Source organism: Varanus komodoensis, unplaced genomic scaffold, assembly GCF_004798865.1.
Source record: "Varanus komodoensis strain SLA01 unplaced genomic scaffold, ASM479886v1 scaffold2, whole genome shotgun sequence".
Lineage (NCBI taxonomy): Eukaryota > Metazoa > Chordata > Lepidosauria > Squamata > Varanidae > Varanus > Varanus komodoensis.
The window spans coordinates 6,721,485-6,733,667 of NW_025335568.1; positions in this window are offsets into that span (position 1 = coordinate 6,721,485).

Consider the following 12,183-nt stretch of genomic DNA (forward strand, 5'->3'; position numbering starts at 1 on the left):
ATGGATCATTGTTCTCCATGCCTCTCTGTCCCACACTGCTTCCTTCAAGACCACCACGTCCATCCCGATGCCTTTCTTTGTGGTGTCCAGCCAATAGGTGCTGGGGAGTCGGAGTCCCCTTCTCCTTTTTCCGTTGGTCACGCACAGCATTTGGGAATTCCCGGAACCATCTAAGCATGTTCGCTAGGTTAATGTTTTCTTCATACATGGGCAAGGAACCCATCGTGGAAACCCATCGTGGGAACCCATCAGAGAGCTCTCTGTGGCACCATCTGTATGGGAGTGATTCAGGTACATCATTCATGCAGCCCATTTTAAACATGCAGCTTTTTCAGCACTAAGCAGCTGCTAAGCACTACTGTAACAAATACTAAAACTGATACATGATGGAGCTAGAAAGATCTCCTGGAAATCCTGCAGGCATTTTACCACTGAATTAAAACCATGTTTCAATATATTAAGTGCCTAGCATTTCACTGAAGCATTAAGCGGAGCGCGGCCATATTTTTTCAACGTCCTTTCCTCCTTTCTTTCACGTTCTATATTCTGCAAGGAAACGCATCTAGATGGCAGCCCCGCAAATGCTTACTGTATTACATTTGCTACGGCATAAATAAAGGTCAGCTGCTGTGTTTGGGATAAACTTTGATATTTCAGGGGTTTATAGCTCAATCAATTCACATCTGGCTGACAGCTGTGTGGCAATTTATCAGTCTAGGCCTTCATGTGCAATTATAAACCTGGAAGGAATTGCAAGCATGTTCTTGTTCTAATGCCTACACAAAGGCAGAGAACATTCGCCTTTAAACTATGTTTGCATTCAGTGCCATTCATCAGATGGAATTAGACATGTGAGCAGAGCCAGTGTTCTGCCCAATGGCCTTTCTGACACTAAAACATGATAAATTTAGCTCAGTCCTCCCTTTTCGCCAGACTTACCTTAGAGCCAATTCACGTTGTTACATGACAGTCCTTTCTACAGGCTCCACGGGGTCAAAGGGTGTTTCCAGAACAGCTGGAAAGCTCACCTTTGGTGCAGATGTGGCCTAGCACCTTTTGATATTGGGCCAAATGATAGTCACAATCACCCCGGTTTACCAACACCAATTCAGAACTCCCCCACCTCATTTACATTACCTCATTAACAGAAGTATTACTTCTAGATCACGAGAAGTATAGTTCCTAGTAGCAGTTCCTCCTCTCTAGTCAAACCTCACCTGGAATACTGTGTCCAGTTCTGGGCACCAAGATTTAAGAAAGATGCAGGTAAATTAGGGTCCAAAAATGATCCAGGGTTTGGAAACACTGTCCTATGAGGAGAGACTGAGAGAACTGGGCATGTTCAGCCTTGAGAAGAGAAGACTGAGGGGGGACATGATATCCCTCTATAAGGACCTCAAAGACTGTCACAAAGAGGAAGGAGAAGATCTCTTCTTTCTCATACCAGAGTGTAGGACACAGAATAATCAGCTCAAGTTGCGACAACCCAGATGCAGGCTGGACATCAGGAAAAGCTTCCTCACTGCCAGAGCAATATGGCAGTGGAACCAGCTGCCTGGAGGGGTGGGGGGCTCTCCCACCCTGGAGACCTTCAAGAAAAAACTGGACAGCCATCGGAGTGGGATGGTGCAACGTGATGTCCTGCAACAGCAGGGGGGTGGACTGGGTGGCCTTCATGGCCCCTTCCAGCTCTATTATTCTATGATTTCCTGCAGTATCCTCCATCCTTTTAAACATTTGGTTGGAGGGGAGAAAGTGATTTTTAAAGGCGTTTGCAATGTGCACCTTCCACCAGTAGATCCAAGTATTAAACAATGCTAACCACCTTTAATAAATGCATGTTCAAAATATTTTTTCCAAGCATGACCACGAATCCAGGCCTGCATGCTTGCATTCATGTTCAAGGATCTAACTGGGCCTCCCTGTGTGATATGTGAACATAAGCAGTATTTGTGTACTTTCTTAGCGTGCTACGGTGTGGCAGGCAGGCAATGAGAGAAAGCAAATAAGCCCCAGCTCCCCCATTGACTAACCTTGTCGCTCCTACCATGGCCATCATCGTGTTCATATCACTGGAACACATGACTGAACTTTTAAATTGCCCAGTAGCGAATGTCCCCGGGATGTTGCAGAATATACTAAAAATATAAAATGCAAGCATTAAAATGTAACAGGAATAATAAATTTAAAAACAGCCCAGAATAAAACCAAGAGAAACCCAGCAGCAAATATTAAATCCATAAAAACCAAATTGAAAACAGGAGAATAGAATATTAAAATTGCTCAAAATAGTCCTTAAAATTCATGGAAGGATAAAATTTTCTTCAGCTGGTGCTAGAAAAATCATGCTGGTTGATCCTCTTTGGGGAGAGCAGTTGAGAAATATTGTTTTTGGAGGCTTCTATTTGGCAGGAACCCCTGGAAAGCTTTACAGCTGAAGGTCTAATGTCTGGGTAGGTAGATGGCTGGATGGAAATAGTTGGGGGTGAAGGCCCTGACATCTCCAAATCCCTAACCGGAAAGGCCATGGTTTTTGCTTGCAGTAGACCACAAGTTCAAACCTTGCTGTCTCCACAGGGGGCTGGGGAAAATTCCTTTCCAAAACCTGGAAGCTTGTAAGCTAAAGTGGTCCTGGACTAGATGGATCCATGGTCTGACTTCAAATAAGGCACCTTCCGATATTTCAGTCAGGTAAGATACCATGTGATGCCGTTATGCAGTTTCCGTCTAAAGGAGCTCCATGGGAAAACGTGCATCAGAATTGGAATTGACCTTCAAATATGATTGCCGTCGATGTCCTCTGAAGAGCCTTTTAGACAAGAACTGGGGAGGTTCAGAGGTGCAGAGGTGCAATGCTCACAAGCTTCAGTTTCTTCTTTGACACCTCGTTCATGGTCCTGTTGGATAATTTCCCTCCTAGGGCTTCCTAGCTAAGGGCAGGAATCGCCCCTAGACTGAGGAGAGGAGGTCCAGCCTTTAAATCTTGTTCCATTGGAAGTGTCTGGGGGCCAAACCTGCCCCCCGTTCCTGAGACAAGTAATGTGCACCACGGTATCAAGGGATATGATTGTCTGTCTGTCTGTCTGTCTGTCTGTCTGTCTGTCTGTCTGTCTGTCATATTTACATGCCTCCTAGTCCACCAATGGTGTCCCAAGATGTCTAGACATGGAATAGTACACACAGGCTGCAAATAAATAAATAAATAAGACTACCATCCTGCCAAATTTTTGTGAAGTTCACCCTGCAAAAGGAACTGTGTTTTTGGAGAGACAGGAAAAGTCCTTCTACACTGCTGGGATGAGAAACTTCCTGATGGCCATTTTCAGTCCCAGTATCCTACTAGAGCCTTTTCTTTCCCTGTATGACGCCTAGCAGCCAGGGACTGAGGAGTGAATCAAGACTTCTTTATTTAGTATTTGCTTTTAGATTGGACTTGGTTTGCTTCTGGCATATTGTTTTATTGCTTGCTGTTATTGTGTTTATTTCCCCCTATTCTATGTATTTGTTGCATTTATATTGTATTTTAATCCTATTTGTCTGTGGTTCTTGGTTCGCTACTGTTATTTATTTTTATTTGTATTTCATTCGTATTTTATAATGCACTGTGAGCTGCCCAGAGAGCCTTTGGCTATGAGGCAGCATACAAAAGCAATAGATAAATAAAATAAAAAGGACACACAGAACCAATGAGATGTTGCTGAAGGCGAATGAGGATCGCCTACCAACTTTATTCAGAACTACAGCATAAGAGAGAGCGCATTCCCGTTGTCCAGGTAGCCTAGTAACAACCCCCATCACTAGCCCATGGCTCACCAGAAGTGTTCACTTCCAGTCCAGCTCTAGTTGTTTGTATCTTCCTGCGACTATGTGGAACAGAATCCTGCTGGTGCTGGAGTTGCTGGTTCCTTGCAATGAGGATGCATTCCGATAACCTTCCAAACACTCATCTGCTTTCTCTCTCAACTTGTTAGCTTCACAGCTGATTCAGGAGAGCGCAAGCGCATTGGGCATGTAGCCTCATCAATGAGGACCCACACCCCATTTTCTCTGTGCCCCCCACCCTACTAAAAGTGTTGCCCTCTTTTATAAAACCATAGCAAAACGTGGTTTGCCATGCGGAAAGCCTAGCACAAGGTATATCCTGCTATTTCTGTGAGTTACGTCTGATGCCCATCTCAACAGACCAGCTAATTCAGAAGCTCTTTTCTAACATTCTGACTTACAGATACTTGTTTCCCAGCTTGGAAGACAAATGATGTGTCCTGGGCAGTGAACATAAAACATCAGCCCAGTGGTAGAAAAAAGGCTTTCCGAGTTTGTGAAATGTCACAATTGCAGTTATTTTTCCCTTTACAGCAATTATGCTTGTATGCTTCTCGGGTTTTGCTGTGTACTAGAAAGGAGGCAGAGACTTGGAATGGTGCAGACTGATGTTATTGCAAAACGTCCGGTGTTCCAAAACATGGGCATTACTTTCAATGGCTTGGTAACTGTTGCACTTAGATTATAAGGCCCTTTCTCAGACCTGTTGTATTGAATTGGGAGGTTGGCGAAATCTGCAGTCCATGCACATGTTGGATTTCTAGGAATCTGAGCCCCAGCTTCTGCTGCCACATGGCTTTTCCTGTGATGAACAGGTTCTGAAAACTTGTAGATTAGATTTTGCTTTGCTGTCTATTGCTTTTACTTTCCGTAATTTTGCACAATTTCATTGTAGACAAATACGAAAAAACAACTCCAAACAACATTGCTAAGTGAAAATGTGCATTTCCACCTCCTCCCCCACAGAATAAAGCATGGCAAGGCTTATTGTATGGAGGGGTTTTGCATGGTTTGATAAGGATGTGTAATTTTCCAAAATTTGCAAAATCGTGCAAGTGAGAACTTGCAGTAAGAATTTGGAATGAATACCTTTGCTTAAATCAAGTCAAATTCAGACAAGCAGGAATGCAGTTGGCTTAACTGAATACCCTGGACAAAAGATGGGTGATGAAAAAAGTGAATGAACAACCATGTGATTGGGTACATCAGGGAAGAGCTTCTGAGAAAGAGGGAGGGAGGCAGAGATTGATTCCCCACTCAGAAAACATACTGTTATACCCGAACATCCTTCCAGTATTGTCATTATCCACTATTGTCCCAGTAGGAGTATGTGAATCTGTAAAACTTATAGAAACATAGAAACAGCGAGTCAGAAGGGGCCTCCTGGGCCATCTAATCTGACCCCCGGCTCCAGCCGGCTCCACTCACGACATGCCTACCATGTGCACGTCCAGCCTATCCTTGAACACCCTCACCGATGGGGCTTCAACCACCAACTCAACTTCACCACATTTCTCCAAATTCTGCCACTGGCTCAGTTTGAAATTCCCTATTTCCTCTAGTGCTTTACCAACATTTTCAACCATCCCTATCATACTCATTTTGCTAGACAGAAAAGAGATCCCTTTTGGAAATGTACTCAGAGGATAACTATTATGGAGAAATCCTTGCAGGTTGGGTTCATTTTGCTCCAGGCTTCAGGCCTAGCCAAGAAGCGTGTGTGCATTCTGCCTTTCATTGTGCAGCCGTATCCCCAGCACCCTGTGGTCCCCTCAGCTTCCCACACTTCAGTTAAAAGCCAGAGAAAGACATCACGGCTTAATTCTTCCTTTTCAGTTCTGGAAATACAGGCTGAAGTGTAAGGGAAAGGCCACACACACACCCTTGGCTGCCTCCAAGCAATCAGAAAAACTCACAAACACTTACAAAAAATGCAAGCGTGATACAGTGCTATTCCCCGCGAACCTGCATTGTGATGGCTGCAGAATGACAACCATCTTGGAATGGCATCACGTACTTACACACCTCTGGGACAAAGATGAAGTTGTGTCACAATTAGGACTGGTCCCCAAAACGTACCTGCTCTGTTTGTGGGTAGGGAAATTGGAAGGAAAATGTCTTCGATGCTTCAGGCAGGAGCTGCTGTACCTAAAAGCTCTCCCCAAGAAGTCAAAGCAATGAAGGGGTCAGTGGTGCATTCTTGGGGGGGGGGGGTCTTTAGGGATGAAATAGCAAGTTCCTCCATTCATGGTGCAGCTGGGAATACGACAGTATGGATGCTAGTTTGCTTTTCTTTCCTGCCCCTTTTGCTCTTGGGCACACTAAGCGAAGGGTGCCTATTGGAAGGATAAGTGCAGAGCAGTCTTCAGTCCGCCAGGCATTCTGGACCTTCACCGTACGCACGCACTGGCTGTAACTGCGACTCTCCCCACAATTCTTGCCCTACAGGTACAGGCTAGGAGACCCCAGAATAGAGCAGAACGTTTGATGGAGCCGCGTGATTCCAGTTCATCCGTGAACATTTGCACCATACCAGCCGAAGACATTACAGGGCTGCAGGACTGCACGAGTTGGAATTACGGAGGAGGCGACCTCCTGCCAAAGGAAAAACCCCGCCGAGTGACATGGGCTGTGAAAGTTCTGATTCCTCCTGGCTCATGTGGAAGAAAAATAGAAACTATTTACTCTCAATTTGCTATATGAAACTTTCCAGATAAGCATGGAACCCATTTAGGTGTAATGGAAGCAATTCTCTCTGGCGGCTCAGGGAGCTGCAGAGGGAAGTTTCATGGGAGGAGTGCTAGGAGCTGCAGCGGAGGGTGAGGAAATGAGGATAAATAGACCTTATCTCAGCTTCCCAGCCTTTTAATTTGCTTATTCTAATACTCCACATGAAAGCCAGATGCTTGTTTATGAATTTTCCTTGTAAAATGTGCACACGCACACACACACACACGTATATGAAAGTTTCAGGTGAGTCAGTGGCAGGTCCCCCTTTGAAAAAAGAAGAACCGATTCACTTGGATCATAATTTGTCAGAGTGGGGCAATAATGTACCATGTACTACAAAGGTCACAACATTGACCCTTGTTGCAAATTTGAGCACAGCATTATTTGAGAAACACAGAACTAGGCTTGGGATGAACACTTTGGAATTTGTTCCTCCAGAATCCGTGGCCTCTCATGCTCAGTCCAGTCCTGTAAAGCAAGCTGGGCCTAGAGAAAGCCTCTGAATGTTCACAGACTCCTGTTTGCACAACTGACAAACTTTGCCATCACGGGAGGCTGCCCGATGCAAAATAGAAACATAGAAACAGAGCGAGTCAGAAGGGGTCTCCCGGGCCATCTAGTCTGACCCCTGGCTCCAGCCAGCTCTGCTCATGACATGCCTACCATGCACATGTCCAGCCTATCCTTGAACATCCTCACTGATGGGGCTTCAACCACCTCCGGTGGAAGCCCATTCCATACCCTTGGGGTTCTAGCTGTTAGGAAGTACTGCCTGGCATCCAACTTGAACCTTGATTCCCCAGGCTTTGCTCCATTGGAGCGCATCCTGCCTTCCTCTGCAGGGGAGAACCGGTCTCTACCCACCTCCATGTGACACCCCCTCACATACCTATACTTTGCCAACAGATCCCCTCAGAGTCTCCTCCTGGCAAGCGCCCCACAAACACTGAAACTCTTGGCCTCTGCAAACTGGTCCAGAAAGCAGAGCAAGGAAACCTGGCAGGTTTTCTGCACAAAGATGGATTCCTTGCACATCCCTACACAGAAAGCAAATTAAACACACACACACAGGGGAGAAAATGTTGAGGCAGCTACTCTGTGACCACACATGCTGAAGGGAATTGGGGAAGGATGCTGAGGAGGGCCCTGAGATGTGAGTATAACATCCATTTGGAATTGCACTGGCTGTCCACGACCCAGTCTTTAGTACTAGGTCAGGAACCTTACATCGCTCAGGGCCCACATACCTGAAGAAGCGTCTTCTCCAGGAGTGACCAACATGGGTTTTGAGACGGGCCCAGGAGCTGTTGCTTGTAGGAGTCTTGTGCAATATGGTCTACTGTGTGACCACATGGCACACGGTCTTTTGGTGGTAGCACCACAATTGCTGGTACACACGTGGATATTTTCCACCCTAAGAGCCAAACAATATATTATGCAAATTGCATAGTGTGTGAATGATGCTTAGCTTCGATTGAGCGGGTGTGAGGAGCTGTGAGGAGGCTCCAGGTGCCAGAAGAGCTGGCCTCCTGCAGCCCCAGCCAGTTCCTGTCCCACAAGTTCATCTCTGCTCTTGCTGTCGTGACTTCGGAGATGCATCTCATGGGGTTCTTTCTGCACAACGGGTGAGGGAAGATGCTCCGGGGTCAAAGTTGCAGTTCCAAACTTGGAGCAAGTTCTGAAGTGGGACTCAGAAAGTCCTACAGCCATCCAGAGGCAGCGAGAGGGTTCCACTGCCTGTTACACAGTCTTCTTTATATCACCTTCATTTTTTACTTCATCTTGCATAAAATTCCCTGATAACAAAATATAGTTAAAACCACAGTATATGGTCCCCATATCTACCAATTTATTTGCAAGCTCAACCCAAGGTGCTTGTTCTTCTATGTAAATCCCTGTGCGGGTTGGGATGACGATGCTCTCTGGAGCTCACGTTGCATGTTCCTAGAGAGGTAAGTCTGGTGGACACCTATGGTGGTCATCCATGTGCCCATCAGAATTACGGACACATAATGGTGAAGGAGCACTGGAAACAGATCAAGCTAGTACTCTCCTTGGTGGGTGTTGAAGACAGTGTTCCACCACACTTTTAATAGTTATTATTACTATTACAGTATTAGCATTACTATCGTCGTTGTCATCATTATCATCATCATCATCGACTTTATTTTTATACCACACAATAGCCAAAGCTCCCTGGCTGCTTTACAACAACACATAAATACAATAAACATGCAATACAGTTTATGCCATGTTTATTATCATTTTAGAACATTCAACTACAAAATTTAAAAGCTAATATCTCTGTGTTTTTATCATGAATCTCCACCTTTAAAATTTGATTTAGGGTTCTGTGTATTCATACATTTTAATATTTGGTGGTATTGTTGGTTTTGTGGCACAGCGGCTCAAGTACTCGGTGAGTGGACAAGTGAACCAAATACATTGATCTAACTCATGAAAGGAGCATTTTCGATGTGCGTATTGATGCGTTGCACCTGAACACGTCTGATTTGCATATTAAATCCTTGCAAAACCTTGCTGCCTCCCCCACAAGACCTTGCTTTGTCGCTGTTGTCCTCCTCATCTTGCACACCCTTACGCATGCTCAGCCTCAGAATGTTACTCCTGGTACTGGCACAGGAGTAATTAATTTCTTTGCAAGCTCTGCTGATTCACTTTCTTAGCCGACTGGATTTTGCTAGGGTAAGATAATCACTTTGGGGCTGGTGGGCCCTGGAAGAACAACACAGAGAGCAATCTATCAATTAAAAAGCTCCAGGGATGGGGAGGGAGTGCCATTTAAGGAAGTTGTACACCAATTAGAGTGTCACAATTATTCCTGCTGCAATTATTTCAGATCACTTGTTTCCAAATGTGTACTCTGGTTCTAATCAGTCACTCATTAATCTTAACGATATTGGTGTGGCATCCCTGTGCATCCTTAAGTAGACAAATAAACAAAGGAAATTGCAGTATAAGGAAATTAGGCTAAAATACTTTCCCCAGATTGCCTAGCCTCTTGTTCAGCCAGGTCCTGTGTGTCTTACACGTGATTTTTTTTCGAAGGAATTCCTACACTCTATCACAGGCAACACCACATCTAGATCATGCCAAGAGAGAACTTTGGGAGATGAGGAAGGCCACCTGTGAGAGGGGTGGACTCCATAAAGGAAGCCACGGCCTTCTGTTTACAGGAGCTGAGTGGGGCTGTCAAGGCCAGGAGAGTTTGGAAGGCAACGCTCATAGCACTGGCAGAAGTCAGAGACTACCTGAGGATGTGTAATTTATTTATTTAAATTTATTTAAAACATTTCTATGCTGCCCCCATCACAGCAAAGCCTCGGTGCGGTTCACAAAGCAACATAACAGCAATAACAGTATAACAGCAACAAGGAAAAAATGAAGGAGAAGGAGCGGACAACATCACCTGGGAAATAAGACTCAAAGCATATGAAATTCTACTATGCAAGATTTCTTATGTTTCACTACTTCTTCACAAACACTTAATTGTGTCCCAGTACATCAAGAAGACTCTGCAGTCATCAAGGAGTTTCCTCAGTTCTGCGTAATGAGAAATGTCTATATGCACTAGAGTTTGCCAAGCTTTGCCAGATCATTCAATCAGAGCAGGCAGGTTTGTTTACTTGCAACCTTTTGCAATTACAGCAAACTGCTTACTAAAGATTGGGCGCTCTTCTCTAAGTGTATCAGTAAGGATTTTGTACAATGTCACCATAGACTAGCAATTCATCCCCCATGCAATCACACATCTCCTTGATATTTTGGGCCAAAATGCAGGCAGGGAGGCTGCAGTGCCTGCAAAAAAATCCATATGACTCTGAATGTTTTTAAGAGCTGATGGCCACTACTGCAGTTTGCTCCTGGTCTTGTTTTAAGCATCAAGAATACAGCTTCTCTACCTTCTCTTTCCAATTACATAATCTATTTGATTTCTGCATTGGCCATCAGGTGAAGTCCATGTATACAATCATCTAAGCAATTGCTTGAAGCCTGTGCTTGCAATGAACAGGTTGTTGGCTTCACAAAATTCTATGAGTTGTTCTCCTGCTTCATTCCTTAGCCCAAGGGCAAATTTCCGACAACATTTCTCCCTCCTTTTTTCCCCCTATTTTTGGATTTCAGCAATTTAGGATTACAAGTATGTCTGGTCTTGGTGTATTATCCATTTTTTCTTGAACACCTGTGTAAAAGTTTTCAATTTCTTCTTCAGCATTGGTTGTTGGAGTGTAGACTTAAACTAGGAGTCTAAGGAGAGTGAGTACCTGGAGGAGGGCTTTCTCTGTGGTGGCTCCCCACTTATGGAATGTGCTCCCCAGAGAGGTCCGCCTGGCACTGTCGTTATTTGTTTTTTGGCTCCAGGCCAATACCTTTTTATTTCGATAATATTTTAATAACTGTTAACATCTTTTATTGGTTTTAATTTCTACAGTCAGGGGGAATCCGGATTTTATATGTATTGTTTATATGTTGCTTATTTATTTTATTTATTTATTAAAACATTTCTATGCCACCCCATTCGCCAAAGCCTCGGGGCGGCTCACAACATAAAATTAAAATATAATACATACAACAAATTAATAATATAAAATAAGTCGCCCTGGCCAGATAAAATAAGCAAATAATATTAACAATTAAAATGACGTTTATTATGTTGGAAGCCATCCCAAGGCTTATGCAAATGGGACGCCAAACAAAAATTCCAAATATATATATAAATAGGGCCATGTTGATAGGTTTTCCACTAATTATGGTGGATATTTTTGGTTGGATTTTGGATTATAGCTTCTGACTGCCAGTGCTACATTTTGCCTTAGCATTAGCACCACTCTATTTCTTCTGAGTTTGTCATTTCCCAAGCAATACATACATACTTACAAATACAAAGCTGAAATACAGACAGATGATTATTTAAAAGTTGGAGTACAAGGTAAATATGCAGCACATGACAGATCTCATAAATAGATCACAGATGCCAAGTTTCTTTGGGACTCTTTCTTTGGGAATGAACCTGTGGTGTGCACACACTCGGATGAGGTTCCCAGGCACGCACGGGAGATCGAGGGCTCTGGTGAGAATGAAGGGTCAGGCTCAGAGGAGGGGAGTTGATCGTTGTCCCAGTAACGGCTCAGAGGTCTCACTCTGATATTGGAGTTGTTGAGACTAGTGAGGCCCCAGGTGGGCAACTCCTCCTGGAGAGCCAGCCCGAGACAGTGCAGGGTCAAAGCACTTCAAGGACAACCACTGATCTCCCTCCCAGTCCTGATCGTGGGAAAGAAGCAGGTAGAGAACAGGCTCGGGAGGGTTCCATGGGAATTTGGAGTGCTCATTTGTGCAGACACACTCACAGGCTTGGGCAGCTAGAAACTCGATGGGAGAAGAGGCGGTAAACACATGTCCAGAGAGCACCTCCCTCCAGAGACAGGCCCTGAAGGGTTCATAAGCAAAGTTTTGAGTGACTCAGGTCAGAGTGAGAGATCAACTTTCTACCTTGAGTGTTTTTGGAACTAATGGATTTTTTGTACCTGTATGGCATAAAGACTCTTTGAACAATGTTTGAAGTGCTTGCTTGCTTTGGTAAGGGACGTCTGACTCACGACAGAACCTAGC